Genomic DNA, 13,115 nt, shown 5'->3' on the forward strand with positions numbered 1-13,115 from the left:
GGGGTGGCACCACCCACAGTGGGCTGGGCCCTCCCACATTACTCATCAAGAAGATGCTCCTCAGACATGGTCACAGGCCAGTCCAATGAAGGCAATTCCCCAATTGAGGCTCGCTATCCAGCACACTGGGTTAGAATGCTAATAGTTAGCAAGAAAAGCAATAATATCTTTCTTTTTTAAATTTTGGCACTTGCTTTGCTGCCAAAGGAGTATTTTAGTTTAAGCATATTGTTAAAATGTAAGAGCTTAATTAATTTTGGGCAGTGTCCATGACTGTTTAATTTTACCAATAAACTTTAATTAAATTTTGTTTTAGTGAACTCATATTTTCTCTCAAGGTATAGAAATATAGCCAACTTTCATATTTGGCAAGAATTCTGCTGTTGAACTTTTTTTTATAAGTATACTTATAAAAAACTCCTTATGATAAATCTGTTTTATAACCAGAGAAATACATAGAATGGTATGTGTTGGTTCTCTGGGCCTTTGTGCCCTGCTTACAAATGCAGGATCCATGCTTGGGTTGAAACATGCCTGCAATTCTCTGGGAGAGGAGTGAATATCAGATCTTTCATAGTCATCTTTGTGGTTGAGAACCTTTAGATTCAAGCCTTAGTTTAAATTGACTAAAATTCCAATGGCTTAGTTTGTGTAGTTTCTATTCCCATAATAACATTGTTTATTAGCATGACCCATTTTAATGTTTAAGACAGAAAAGTGTTGCCCATTAAAATGATTTAAGGCCTGGTACTCTTAGCATTTTGAGTTAGAGATTCAAACTGTGATGTTGTGGGTATTCTCTAGAGCTGCAGAAGTATCTTCTCACAGTCCTCATAGTTGTATGAAGCCCTGTTTTTTTAGGGCTGGCCTTTTGGAAGCAGCTGCCACCCGGAGACCTTACTGTTTGATGACCCTTGCCTTCAGGAATATCCTTGGAGAAAACAGCCTCATATAATTGTTTTGAGCCTCTGGTATAGTTTGTTACAGTCCTTTCAGGTTTGTTTTGGTTGGTTCCTTCATGTTTTGTACCACAGTTTGAGCTTTTTAGTGAATTGTTAGTGTTTACTTCCTGACAATTGGTGAAAAGAATTGTCTTATCTCTGGTATCCTGTTCTGTGCCTTTGTGGTTTAGATGAACAGTTTCCCATTGTTGCTGTTGTCTCACTGTTGTCTCCTCCCTGCCTGCTGCTCTTGTTCCCTTCCTGCATTACTTGCCCCACAAATGCCCTTGTGGCTGCTTGAAGTCTTGCTGGAAGTTGGTGTGCTGTCTGGTAAGCGTTGCAATTATGTTAAAACCGTGAAGTGTTTTCTTATCACTGCAACAGTTTGCACTGAAATTGAGATTTTAGGACTCAACTTTCAGGAGGCTTTTATGTTGTCTTTTTTCTGCCTTTTCCTTTTTCGGTTATTAAGCTTTGGAATTTGATTTCTTCACTTTTAAAAAATTCTTATGGATTTTCTTGAGCTTATAGAATTAAAAGTGACTTGTAGTTTAAAGGAGTTGTAAATTTGGTATTTTAAATTTCAAACAGAATGTTATTTCCAAGGTTATGTTTCTTTATATTTATTTTCAAAATGAACGTGCTAGTTAAAGAAGTAGTGCAGGTCTTGTATGTGTGGCTAGCCTGGGAACCAGCATGACTCCAGAAACAGGGATTCTTTTTTCCTATCACCAAAATGTCATTGGAAAAAATTCAGATTTTGGTGATATGTTGTCGATTCTGGGAAGTGGTTTGCTGAGTACTTCAGAGTAACAGATGCTTGCTTCTGGAGAACATTTTTGGAAAGTTAGATTTGTTTATTAGGACCTTTTCCCTTCAGGTGTGAGGTCCATAATCCTCTTGAAAATAAATTATTTTATATTTGATGTTTGGTTTGTTCCAGTGCCACAGTCATAATTCATAATGGGCTTTCTGTTTCCTTGGATTGTGTATTTTTATCTTCAGCTAAGAAACAGTGGGGGGTAGGAGGAGGCTGAGACTATGAGACTGAATGGATGTTACTATGTTACTATGATATTTCAAGCAATTACCAGTGAGAAGCCTTGGCTTCATAGAAGTGCTGCTGACATTGTGAGGGAAAACTTGCTTGTGAGAGTTATTGCTGTTTACTTGAGTCCCTCTTTCAAGTGGGGGTTGTTCTTGTACAATAATGATCTCCTGAGTTCTTAGATTCTATACTAAATGTCATGCATTTATTTCTAATTCCTACTATAAATCTGGCAGGTAGATAGTGTTGTCCATCTCGGAAAAAATTATGTGTGGGTAGGAAGAACTTCTAAACCCCTTCCCTTGTGGTATGAGGACAATGATCCCTGCTTTTAAAGAATTAAGGACATATTTTTTAAAAAAAGGAGGCTATGCTGTATGTCTAATGATGTTTACATATTTAGTAGTTTCCATTATTACAATTTTACAACAGAAAGTGCCAAAGAGGTCACTCCATTGTAAGTGGTAGTTAGAATTTGAACTGACTCAAAATTTGGAGTGTGGTAGCATTTGAGGATTATAGACTTTTAGACTAGATTTCAGTGGATCCCTGTTCGTCTTTCCTGGCCCTGCTTTTACTGCTACCACTGAGGAGTGTTTTTTTTTTTTCTTTCCGGATGGCTTTCTTTGGTATTCTCTGTCACCTTCCTTCCTAGTCGTGTGTTTGCTTTTTTACACTGGAGTTCCTTGTGCCATTCAGTACCAGTGTTCTCATAATAGAAATGAGTCAAGCTGGTGCTGTCATCAGCTTCCTCCTGTTTTCCTCTTGTTGATAGTGCCATCATACTTTCATTATTGTTTGTGCTGAAATGACTGGAGTACTGAAGTGCTTATAATGACTAAAATAATTCATAGTTGTAATCAACTGTCTAAATTAAAAAAGCATTCCTTAGTGGTTTAAAGAATTAGGAGAAAAAATATCTCCAGTTCTAAGTTATTGAACCAGAGGGTTCTATAAGGTAATTTTATGGAACTCATGTTTATTGTTTTGCTATTCAGGGGCATAATACATGGCTCTGAAACTCTTTTCCTTCAGCCTATTACTGTTTTGTTATTATTGGCAGTGTGGTTAGGAAAGAACGTTGTGAATGTCCTGGAGTGGTAGAGTCTTTCTTCCATAGGCTGTTTAGAAACACCAAGTGCAATTTAGGTATATGATTTAGGCTGGAGATTCAAGAAGGGCTAAAGAACTGATTGATCATGCCTGTGACTAAGTAATTTTTTAAAAAAATATTATTATTTTTATTTTATGTGTATGAATGTATTGCCTGCATGTATGTGAGTGCATGCAATGTCTCATGTGTACCCATGTTGTGCAATGCTGCAGAGATCAGAAGAGGGCTTCTGATTCCCCTGGAACTGGAGTTAAGGATGATTCGTAGCCACCATGTGGGTGCTGGGACTCGAACCCAAGTCCTCTGCAAGAGCAGTGCTCTTAACTGCTGAGCCATTTCTCTAGCCCCTAACTTATTTCTCAACTGGAAAAAGTTTGGTTAATTTCACAAGACTTAGTTCTCCCTTAACTCTTCTGTTTAACAAGTAATGAGCGCCTGAGCTATCTATATTATATTCTAATAAAGTACTGATACACTGAGTAAGTAGCTCATTAATGAAGTTCTTGAAAGGGAGAGGGAGGTTCCATTTGTTGGGGAGCCTGTATTTTATTTTATTTTTCGGGGGGGAGCCTGTATTTTAAAAAGACATTCTTGTAGGAGCTGATTTAAAAATTTTTATTAGCATACATTAATTATACATAATGGGTTTCATTATGACATTTTCACACATGTATATACTGTTTTAATCATATTCACCCCATCCCTTACTCTTCTTGTCTCCCTCCCATTCCTATTGATTTTCCTTTTATCAATTAGCTCCCTAGAAAGTGATGTTAATATAAGTATCTGCTCCTTTTTGATAGATGTGACTGTGATTAGTCCTTGTCAGTGTGAGTTTCTATCTTCCTATGTCAGATTGATAATATTAGGTAGTCTGGGAAGATGGGTGTTTTGAGGAGGAAGGAAAATGCTGAAATAATTATATTGGTTAGTTTTAGAAATAATTATATTGGTTAGTTTTAAAAATTAAAATGTAATTTTTTTTCTTCACACTCATTTTTATTAAATAAGGCTGGTATGGAACAGTTCTTATTTAATGTATAAACATACAAGTTCCTTTATTAGAGAAATTATACTTATTGTTGAATATGGTCAATGGTCAACAAATGTAACTGAAAAAATTTTATGTGTATGAGTGTTTTGCTTGCATGTGTGCAAGTGCACCTGTGCATGCAATGCCTGCAGAGCTAGAAGAGGGCATCAGATTCCCCGGAACTGGAGTTAAAGGTGGTTCTTAGCTTCCTTAGCTTCCTTGTGGATATTGGGAACTGAACCCAGGACCTCTACAAGAGTAGTCAGTGCCCTTAGCCACTGAACCATCTCTCCAGCCCTCTTGCTTTTTTTAAAAAAAAAACAAAAAAACAAAAAAACAAAACAAAACAACAACAACAACAAAAAAACAAGGTCTCACTGTGTAGCCCCGGCTGGCCTGGAACTTGATATGTATAGACCATGTTGACCTCAAATTCATAGAGATCCACTTGCCTCTGCTAGGATCCTGAGTGTTAGAATTAAAAGTGTGTGCTACTACTCCCAGCCCATACTGATTAGTTTTTATTGTCAACTTGGTATAAACTAGAATCACTTGGGAAAAGGGAATCTCTGTTGAGGAATGTCCTTCACCAGACTGACCTGTGGCATGTCTGTGGATCATTTTCTTGATTGCTAATTGATGTAGGAGGCCTCTGCCCACTGTGGATGGTGCCATCCCTAGACAAGTGGACCTGGGCAATATGGTAGCAGAACAGGAGCCAGAGGGAGCAAGTCAGTAAGCAGCTTTCCTTCATCGTTCCTCCCTGAGTTCCTGCCTCCACTCCTCAATGATGGATTTGACCTGGAAGCATGAGATGAAATAAACCCTTTCTTCTGCAAGTTGCTTTGGTCATGGTGTTTATCACAACAACAAAAAAGCAAAGTAGAACAATAATTTAAAAACTTTTTTTCTTTTGGTTTAAGATACAAAGTCTTGGGCTGGAGGGATAGCACAGCCGTTAAGGGCTAAGACTAACAACCAAAACTTAAAGATAAACAGTCTTGCTCTGTAGCCCTGGCTACCTATGGTAGACCAGGCTGGCCTTGAACTTACAGAGATCTTCCTGTGTCTTGAGTGCTGTTATTACAGGCATGTATCACTATGCCTAGCTTTCATGGAATATTTTTACAGTAGGGGTTGTGTGTGTGTATGTGGTATGTTGCATGTGGGTGTGTGCCTATGTGTGCAGGTGCTTGTGCCCTTTTATTTGCATGTGTGGGCTGGGGATATTGCATGTCCTCCTCTGTCACTCTCTGCCTTATTCTCTTGAGATAGGGTCACTCACTGAACTGCAGTTTGCTGTTCCAGCTGGCTGACTGGCTAGCTTTTGAGTTCCCTGGCTCTGCCTGTCTCTACCCTGTAACACAGGGGTTTCAGGTATGTGAGGTCATGTCTGGCTTTTTTTATGTGGATGCTGTGGATTAAAACTTAGATCCTCGTGCTTGCAGAACAAACACTCTTATCCACTGAGCCATATACTTGGCCCAGAGCCTGTACTTTCAACCACTCTGCTCTTTCTTATTGCCCTACTGCCTTCTATAGAGCCTGGTCTACTGGGGAATTATCTGTGCAACTCCGAATCTTTATAGGAAGGAGCTGGGTAGCCTCACCTCTCACTTTGTAGTTCTTGCTGTTTGTCAGTTAGAATAAAGTATGTTTTCTTGTCTATTAATTTTCTTTTCAGCTGGCTTCAGACAGATTGGTCTTAAGTGACAGAGTAAGTTCTTGTAATAGGAAAATATGATTTTCTGTTTTTTATCAGCATATAATTCTTTCTGTTGTATATGATGCAATAATTTGATGTTGCCAAAGTTCAACCCTTAGGATATTGTTTGAGTTTGAGTAATTATTCATCTAGGAGTTAAAGATAACCAGCCTATAAATCAACAAATAGTTGACCTTTTAAAAACAGTTGTAGATGCTCATCTATATTTTCAAGCTTGAGTCAGAAAGAAATAAATATTGATTCTATTGCTAATAGTCTAATAAAAAAGTTGTCAGCAGTATCTCAATTCAGATAGGATTTTAGGAGCTCTTATTTAGAGGGAGAGTCTGAATTTTATGAGGTGCTGGAATTGGCTATTCTAGCAACTTATCTCTTTAAACAAATTTTCTTTTTCAGCTAAACTTTTTTTTGGGGGGGTCTTTTTGAGACAAGGTCTCTCTGTAGGCCCAGCTGTGCTGGAACTTACTATGTAGACCAGGCTAGCCCTGAACTCACAGAAATCTGACTGCCTCTGCCTCCCAAATTCTGGGATTAAAAACATGTGCCACCATGCTCAGCTCTTTCAGCTAAATTTTCAATGATTTAATACCATTTATCCTTAATTCAAAGATAAAATTCTACTCTATAGAATTTAAAAAATGCCCCCAAGGAGTATATACTGCATTGTATATACAGAAATAACTATATGAGGGAAAATGTGACTGTTGTGATCCAAGTTGCACATGCACTGAGAGCACAAAGGAGGGTGCAGTGCATTTGGAAACTGGAACAGTGGCAGAGAGGACTAGTGTGTGTGTCTCTCCTGTTCTATGGATATGTGTATATGCACACACAAACACACTATATATATGTGTGTATTATACACCCATGCCTCATACACATGTTGGGTATGTAAGTTATTTTCCATTATGTGATTTGCAAATATTTTTATTTAATCTTTGACTTGTCTTCATGCTCTTGTCTTTTTTTTTTTTTTTTTTTTTTTGGGTTTTTTTAAAACAAAAGGGTCATGTTTCCCCCCCCCAAATTAACCCAAGGCTAAAGGGCCTAAGTGACCGTTTTGGCAGGAATTTGGACACCTTTGAACATGGTGGTGGCCACTCTTACAACCACAAACAGATTGAGGTATGAATGCTTCCATTGGTGCTTCTTTGGGTGGGGGACTGGATGGTTCCAGCATATTCAAGGCCTTTTAGAAAGCCACAAACACTCAAAGCCTGAATGCTAAAACTGAACCTTCCCTTTCTGATTCCTAAGGAGGCTTTTCTTTTTCTTTTTCCTATGTAGACCAGGCTGGCCTTGAACTCGCAGAGATCTGCCTGCCTCTGCCTCCCAAGCGCTGGGACTACAGGCGTGCGCCACCATGCCTGGCTTATGCTTTTGTCTTTTAAAGAGCAGAAGTTCATTTTTTATAAATTTATTTTCTTTTATAGGTCATGTCTTTGTTGTCATTTCTAAGGAATCTTTGCTTAATGAAAAGTGACAGTTTTTACTCTTGCTTTCTTCTAGATTTTAGTTTAAGTTCATTCAGGAACATGTTCCATTTTGAGTTTTATGTCAGATGTGCCTGGCTTATGCTTTTGTCTTTTAAAGAGCAGAAGTTCATTTTTTATAAATTTATTTTCTTTTATAGGTCATGTCTTTGTTGTCATTTCTAAGGAATCTTTGCTTAATGAAAAGTGACAGTTTTTACTCTTGCTTTCTTCTAGATTTTAGTTTAAGTTCATTCAGGAACATGTTCCATTTTGAGTTTTATGTCAGATGTTGGGTGTAAGTCATGTGGTTGTCCCAGTTGTTTCAATACAATTTGTTGAATACATTGTCCTTTTTCGAATAAATTGTCTTTGTCATTTCATCAAAAACATTTTTCCTTTTTGGTTAGCATGTCTTTTTTTCTTGCCTTGTTATACTTCCTGTTATCTCCAGGATAATATGCCCCTGTTGCTTATAATAGGCTCAAATATTTGGCTTGATTAAAACTCTGTATAGGCTGGAGGTGGTGGTACATGACTTTGAGCCCAGCACTTGGGAGGCAGAAGAAGGAGGAGCTCTGTGAGTTTGGGGTCAGCCTGGTCTACATGACTTCTAGGCCAACTAGGACTACATAGTGAGACCCTGTCTCAAGGAAAGAAAGAAAAAAAGAATAATCATGAAATTCAAGTCTTTCTCCTATTATGAAGTTTGTTCTGACATACTACTTATAATATGAAAGTTTAAGCAATCTTATTTTCTGAGGTCCATAAAACAAAATGTACCTTTTACTTTTAGAAATCACAGTTTACTTAGTGAATTCATTGTTTTGTTTTTTTTTTTCAGAGTTGCTAGGATTTTCACGCTGTTACATTAAATTTCAGTCACTTTGTGAAATAGTGTGTCTTTGTTTCACAGATGTAGAAAACAAGGTACAGGACCCTGTCCTAGATAATTTGCCTGGGTTAGACCCAGCAGTAAACCTGTTTTCTACCTTTAGTTTTAGTTGTAGTAGTCCTCTTTGTACTCTGTCACTGTGTCATTTGCTTCCTCTGCTAACTTGATGTTAAACTACATTTATATTATTTTTTTTCTATGCTGGGGATTCAAGCCTGGACCTTGGATATGCTAGATATGTGTTCTATTACTGAGCTACATCCCCAGCTCAGATATTACACTATACTTTGATTCTCCCTTCTTTCCTCCACCTTTAAGATGGGGTCATGATCTGTTACCTAGGCTAGCTATCCTCTGTTTTAGCTTCCCCAAAAGTTGGGATTTAAGCCGGGCATGGTGGTGCACGCCTTTAATCCCAGCACTCTGGAGGCAGACGCAGGTGGAGCTCTGTGAGTTCAAGGCCAGCCTGGTCTACATAGTGAGTTCCAGGACAGCTGGGGCTACAGGGAGACCCTGTCTCAAAAGGACCAAAAATAAATAAATAAATAAATAAAGTATGCCCCACCATGCCCAGCTTAAACATGTTATTTCTTACATAGCAATTTCCTTCCTTTTCTTTTTCCTTTTCTCTCTTTTCTTTTTTTCTTGTTTTTAAAAATATTTTATTACTGAGCCAGGTGTGGTGGCTCAGGCCTGTAGTCCCAGCACTTGGGAGGCAGAGGCAGGCGGATCTCTGTGAGTTCAAGGCTAGCCTGGTCTATATAGTGAGTTCCAGGATTGCTGGGGCTATAGGGAGACCCTGCTTCAAAAAAACAAAAAAAAAAAAAATATATATATATATATATATATATATATTTTTTATATGTATATAATTTTTATTTTACGGGCATGCATGTGTTGCCTGCATGTAGGTAAGTGCACCCATGTCATGCGTTGCCCGTGGAGGACAGAAGAGACTGTTGGATCCCTGGAACTGGAGTTACAGACAGTTGTTAGCTACCATGTGGGTGCTGGGATTCAAACCCTAGTCTTCTGCAAGAACAACCAGTGTTCTCAACTGCTGAGTCATCTCTCCAGCCCCCTTCTTTTTTTCTTTCTGACACGGTCTCTCTGTAGCCCCAGTTGGCCTGGAACTCACTGTGTAGACCAGGCTGGCCTTGATCTTACAGAGATCTGCCTACCTCTGCCCCCTAAGTGTTGGGATTGAAAAGATGTGTGCAACCACACCCAGCTCCCCTTATTTTTTGGAGACAAGATCTTGCCTATCCTAATGTCTTAGTTACTTTCTATTGCTGTGATAAAACCAATGAGCAAACTAACCTGGGGAGGAAAGGGTTTATTTGGCTTCCACACAGTCCATCATCAAGAGAAGCCAAAGCAAGAACTCAGGGCTGGAGCATAGAGGCAGGAGCTGAAGCATAGACCATGGAGGAATACTGCTTACTAGCCTGCTCTTGCAGAGGACCCAGGTTTAATTCCCAGCACCTACATGGCAGCTAACAACTATCCTTAACTCCAGTTCCAGGGGAGTCTGATACCCTTTCTGATCTCCACAGGCATTGCACAAAATGGGTACACTTACATATGTATATGCAGGCAATACACTCATATACAGAAAATAATAAATCATTTTTTTAAAAAAGCTCCCTTTTAATATTTTATTATTTTTATTTTATGTGTATGAGTGTTTTGCCTGTATGTATGTGAGTGCACCCGTGTCGTGCAGTGCCGAGGAGGAGGTCAGAAGAGTGCTTCAGATTCCCCTGGAATTGGAGTTAAGGATGGTTTGTAGCCACCATGTGGGTGCTGGGAATTGAACCCTGGTCCTCTGCAAGAGCAGTCAGTGCTGTTAACCGCTGAGCCACCTCTCAGCCCTCCCTTTCTCTTTTAAAAACAGGTTATGAGAGCCACACAGCTAGAAATACAATTTATGTTCTCATATGTCTTCAGTAGGTGACAGTGAAGAAGACTTATTCTGCTTGGTGCTAGACTTAGACCTAAACATTTCAGTTTAAGTGGAATGGTTTTGTAATGAGTGTGTGCAGCGACAATTTTACTGCCTTTCTTGCCTTTTTTCTTTTTGGCTTTCACTTCTAGTTTCTGATATACCTAACAAGTGTGAGTGCTTACTGCTTTACCCTACATAATGCCCCCATTCAGAGTCCAAGATCCCTTTTTCTGCTACTTTCTGTCTTCCTTTTGCTGTCTGTACTTGGGTGTGTGTCATAGGGCAGGCTAGGTTTCAGTAAACTCAGAATGTGGATACTGAAAACCCCACCTGCCTGCCAAGTTCTTTCTGCTGTGAGCTGAGTGGAGGCTTGGTAGTTGTCATTCCTTTGCAGTTCAGCCGAAGGAATGTTGCATGACTTGTTGGAAGTTGCAGAGTGGCCTTGAGTGTAGTTTTCATGAGAGGTGTGTATAGAGGTTAGGGTCTTACAGTTTCTGTGAGAGATGTGGTAATCACCAGGCAGTATATATCAAGTGCCTTATGACTGCCACTACGATGGGAGCTTTTGGAATAGTATAAAATACATAATTAAGTGACAGTAAAATAGCTAAACAATTCGAGCTCTGCCACATGCCAGTTAGGCAAGTTAATGTCTCTTAAGTCTCAGTTATTCTTCTGTAAAGTTGAACTATTAATATCTATATACCTGATAGGCTGTTGTGAAGATTAAATAAAGGATGTTAGTATAGTTTTGTCACATTCCTGTACTAGATAGTATTTTATTTCTTATAGTCATCTTCAGTATATATGACTGGTACTATATAAAACAAAAGGAGAGTAATAAAAAACATGGTGAATAATATGACCATACAGCATATAATCAAATTCTTTAATTGTGACACGTAGATTATGAAGATTATAAATAGTCTAGGAATGCAGAGAAGGGAAAGAACAGTCTTATGTAACCACTTAATATTCCTTTGCCTCAGCTTTTCCCCTGGCCACACTGATGATAATGTGAGGTCCTCTCCCAGAAAATGATTAAAATAGCAAAGCTTTTTTTTTTTTTTTTTTTTTCGGTTTTTTTTAGACAGGGTCTCCCTGTAGCCCCAGCTGTCCTGGAACTCACTATGTAGACCAGGCTGGCCTTGAACTCACAGAGATCTGCCTGCCTCTGCCTCCCGAGTGCTGGGATTAAAGGCATGCGCCACCACGCCTGGCTAGTAAGCATTTTTGCCTTCTGTTTGGTTGAAATAGTCTTGATATGTAGTCCAGGCTTGCCTAGAACTCATGATTTTCTTACCATTGCTCCAATCTTGGATTATGGGAGTGTACCACCATATCCAGCCTTCTCCCTTTTTAAGGATTTTTGAGACAAATTCTTGCTAGGTAGCCTAGGCTGGCCTCAAGCTCATAATCCCTGTACCTTTGCCTCCTGGGTGCTAGGATTACAGGTGCATGCCATTATATCTGGCCTATTTTTGCTTTTCTAGGTGGTATGTATGGTAGAAGAGAGAAACTTGAGAAAATATTTAAAATTTAGCACTTCAGTCGGTGTAGTGGCAGACACCTATAATCCCAGCACTTGGGAGGCAGATAGGAGAATTGCTGGAAGGTTGAGGCCAGCCTGGTCTACATAGTGAGTTCCAGGTCAGCCAGGGCTATATACATAGCAAGACCCTGTCTCAAATAAAGAAAAGTGTGTCAGCAAGATGGTTCAGTAGGTAAAAGCATCTGTGGCCAAGCCTAATGACCTACCTAACTTTGATCCAGGGGACCCATGTGGTAGGAGAGAACTGACTGGCTTAAGTTATCCTCTGACCTCCACATGCATATCATGGTACAAGCGTGTTTTCACACACACACACACACACACACGTAATTAAAAAGAAATTTAGGAATTCCTAATTTTTTTCTTTATGTGGACATGACAGTTTATAAGACATTGTAAAAGCCAAAGATTAGGTAATTTCCTTTCAGAAATGGTATTTGATTTGATATTACTCACTGTTGCTTCTCAGGCATTTTGGTTAGTTAACCAAAAGTTGGTCATTGGATGGCCCCTGATTCTGAGTCCTTCTATATAGTCTGGAGATTGATTTAAGTGATTTATAACCCAAATTATCCCTGATTCTTTGCCAAAAAAATTGATTAAAAAATCAATAAATAAAAACATATGACAAAAGAAGATTTAGGTCTTTTGGACTGGCTATTAAGGACCTGTTTTTTCTTCACCATAATGTGTTTTTCTGGGATGGAGCATCATTACCCTAGAACAAAGTTCAGAGTGCTGACTTTGCCTCACCCTGAAGCAGGTTTTTTGTTACAGTACACTGAAAACACCTCTGTAAAAGTGCTTTCCCTAGCTGGGGCCACAGGGAGTTCCTGTCTCAAAAAGACCCCCCCCCAAAAAAAAATGCTTTACTCCCAACATCCAGGAGATACTGAATTTCTAGTTTGGTGTTTACTTACTTAGTGATTTAAAAAAAATTTATTATTTTATGTGTGAGTGCATTGCCTGCATGTGTAAAAGTGCACCCATGCCATGCAATGCTCATAGAGGTCAGAAGAGGGCATTGGATCCCCTGGAACTGGAGTTACAGATGGTTGTTAGCTGCCTTGTGGGTGCTGGGAATTGAACTTGGGTCCTCTGCAAGAGCAATCAGTGCTCTTAACTGCTGAGCCATCTCTGAAGCCCCTACTTGATGATTTTTGTTGTTGATTTTGCTCTTTGTTAGCTTCATTCTGGAAAACTTATTTTTAGGTTTTTAAATTATTATTATTATTTTTGTATTTTTGAGACAGGGTCTCCCTGTAGCCCCAGCTGTCCTGGAACTCCCTACATAGACCAGGCTGGCCTCCAACTCAAAAAGATCCACCTGCCTCTGCCTCCCAAGTGCTAGGATCAAAGGCGTGTTGCCATAATGCCCGGCAGATT

The 13,115-nt window shown here is 39.2% G+C and overlaps 1 protein-coding gene across 11 annotated transcripts in view; it reads left to right on the top strand.

Moving 5' to 3' along the window:
- Usp54 (ubiquitin specific peptidase 54) overlaps positions 1-13,115 on the top strand; it is a 112,743-nt gene that overhangs the window by 25,926 nt on the left and 73,702 nt on the right. Inside the window, exon 1 of one of the 11 annotated variants that reach the window (XM_008836581.3) lies at positions 1,205-1,271. The exons of the other annotated variants lie outside the window; for them this stretch is intronic. The gene's annotated coding sequence lies outside the window, so the exon portion shown is untranslated. Of the gene's footprint in view, positions 1-1,204; positions 1,272-13,115 lie in introns of those variants that run through there. 11 annotated transcript variants of the gene reach the window in all.

Source organism: Nannospalax galili, unplaced genomic scaffold (assembly GCF_000622305.1).
Source record: "Nannospalax galili isolate Female #2095 unplaced genomic scaffold, S.galili_v1.0 scaffold1437, whole genome shotgun sequence".
Classification (NCBI taxonomy): domain Eukaryota; kingdom Metazoa; phylum Chordata; class Mammalia; order Rodentia; family Spalacidae; genus Nannospalax; species Nannospalax galili.